General features: G+C 49.3%; 2 non-coding genes across 2 annotated transcripts; both read right to left on the bottom strand.

Moving 5' to 3' along the window:
* Window positions 1–497: 497 nt before the first annotated feature.
* Window positions 498–570, bottom strand: trnam-cau (transfer RNA methionine (anticodon CAU)). Its single transcript has one exon. It is a non-coding gene; the product is annotated as a tRNA-Met (tRNA).
* A 1,198-nt stretch (window positions 571–1,768) lies between these two features.
* On the bottom strand, window positions 1,769–1,841 carry trnam-cau (transfer RNA methionine (anticodon CAU)). Its single transcript has one exon. It is a non-coding gene; the product is annotated as a tRNA-Met (tRNA).
* Between the last annotated feature and the right edge of the window lie 659 nt (window positions 1,842–2,500).

Genomic DNA, 2,500 nt, shown 5'->3' with positions numbered 1-2,500 from the left:
TCCCTTGCGCCGGCTCGAGCTCTTCTCGGCGTCTTTCACCATATCCATGGCTTCCAGTCCTGCCCTTGCTCGCCTGCTATTGCTCAGTAACGTCGATTGGAGCAAAGCATTGAAAGTGTTCAGGGAGCAGGCCAACCTGAAGCAAGAGATTTCTTCTGGTCGAGGAATAGCGAGGAGGCAAGTGATAAGGGGCTAGTCAGATGCAAACTGGGAGCTAATGCCAGACATAAATGGGGAATTAGCTCAAATGGTCGAGCGCTTGCTTTGCATGTGAGAGGTAGCGGGATCAATACCTGCATTCACCACTATTCTTTTGGCTCGGGTAATTGTTCAGAAACAAGAGTTGTGTCAGGTGTGGTGTGAGCCCATCTGCTTCTGAAGGTCACCGCAGGCTGAGGGACATCAAATCCTTTGATGTGCTGTCGCAGCAAAACTTCCTGATTTTTGCATGAATGCAGCTGAAATGAAAGAAGGAGAAAAGTCTATGCAAGTATTAATGCCTTCTCTGAGGATTGAACTCAGGACCTTCAGATTATGAGACTGACGCGCTGCCTACTGCAGTAAGAAGGCACTTGCTTGGTTAGTAACTGAAGAGTGTGACCAACTATGTTCGCTTACGTGGCATTCAAAGCCAGAATGCAAAGATTGCCAAAATGCTCGAGCCAGGTAGGAGCCGAACATGCAATCTTCTAATCCGTAGTCAGATGCGTGATCCATTGCGCCGCTGGCCCAGGCTGTGAAAAATAGCTGCGACATCAGCAAGTGCACAGGACGAGCAGCATTAAAAGGCATGCGGCAGACAATCAGCAAAGATAGGCACCTCTGCCGCTTCCCTTCGATTGACAGGTGGGGAGCGGAGCAGTGCAGTAGAAAACAAAGCAAAGCAAAGTCGTCCTTAGGTGGTTGGTTGCACTCCGGCTTGAAGCAGTGAGCATTCTTTTGAAGTAAGTATGTGTGTGGTAAGTCGCAATTCGCTGAAGGCAGAGTTCTTAATATGATGAGCAGTTTACAGCTGAACATGTTGCAGCTGAGGCACAGGACAGTGCCTTCACCGTTTTGCTTGAACACTTGCATGTGTGTGTCAGCAGGGAGTGCCTTTGAGCAGCAATGCATGTAAAGAGCCAGCATTTTCTATCAGGCAAAGCCTCAGGCAATTGCACTTTCTTTCAGGCAAAGCCTCAGGCAATAGAAGTCATTTGTCCATCAGTCAGACAGGGCTCTCGCCTGCTCCCTCACGCTCGTGGCGGCTGCGACGTTGCGCTCAACTCGCTTCCCTTGCGCAGGCTCGAGCTCTTCTCGGCGTCTTTCACCATATCCATGGCTTCCAGTCCTGCCCTTGCTCGCCTGCTATTGCTCAGTAACGTCGATTGGAGCAAAGCATTGAAAGTGTTCAGGGAGCAGGCCAACCTGAAGCAAGAGATTTCTTCTGGTCGAGGAATAGCGAGGAGGCAAGTGATAAGGGGCTAGTCAGATGCAAACTGGGAGCTAATGCCAGACATAAATGGGGAATTAGCTCAAATGGTCGAGCGCTTGCTTTGCATGTGAGAGTTAGCGGGATCAATACCTGCATTCACCACTATCCTTTTGGCTCGGGTAATTGTTCAGAAACAAGAGTTGTGTCAGGTGTGGTGTGAGCCCATCTGCTTCTGAAGGTCACCGCAGGCTGAGGGACATCAAATCCTTTGATGTGCTATCGCAGCAAAACTTCCTGATTTTTGCATGAATGCAGCTGAAATGAAAGAAGGAGAAAAGTCTATGCAAGTATTAATGCCTTCTCTGAGGATTGAACTCAGGACCTTCAGATTATGAGACTGACGCGCTGCCGACTGCAGTAAGAAGGCACTTGCCTGGTTAGTAACTGAAGAGTGTGACCAACTATGTTCGCTTACGTGGCATTCAAAGCCAGAATGCAAAGATTGCCAAAATGCTCGAGCCAGGTAGGAGCCGAACATGCAATCTTCTAATCCGTAGTCAGATGCGTGATCCATTGCGCCGCTGGCCCAGGCTGTGAAAAATAGCTGCGACATCAGCAAGTGCACAGGACGAGCAGCATTAAAAGGCATGCGGCAGACAATCAGCAAAGATAGGCACCTCTGCCGCTTCCCTTCGATTGACAGGTGGGGAGCGGAGCAGTGCAGTAGAAAACAAAGCAAAGCAAAGTCGTCCTTAGGTGGTTGGTTGCACTCCGGCTTGAAGCAGTGAGCATTCTTTTGAAGTAAGTATGTGTGTGGTAAGTCGCAATTCGCTGAAGGCAGAGTTCTTAATATGATGAGCAGTTTACAGCTGAACATGTTGCAGCTGAGGCACAGGACAGTGCCTTCACCGTTTTGCTTGAACACTTGCATGTGTGTGTCAGCAGGGAGTGCCTTTGAGCAGCAATGCATGTAAAGAGCCAGCATTTTCTATCAGGCAAAGCCTCAGGCAATTGCACTTTCTTTCAGGCAAAGCCTCAGGCAATAGAAGTCATTTGTCCATCAGTCAGACAGGGCTCTCGCCTGCT

The sequence above is a fragment of the Pristiophorus japonicus genome, unplaced genomic scaffold (assembly GCF_044704955.1).
Source record: "Pristiophorus japonicus isolate sPriJap1 unplaced genomic scaffold, sPriJap1.hap1 HAP1_SCAFFOLD_207, whole genome shotgun sequence".
In the NCBI taxonomy this organism is placed as follows: Eukaryota; Metazoa; Chordata; class Chondrichthyes; family Pristiophoridae; genus Pristiophorus; species Pristiophorus japonicus.
The sequence above is the reverse complement of the archived record's forward strand: the minus strand, read 5'-3'. Positions and strand labels throughout refer to the sequence as shown.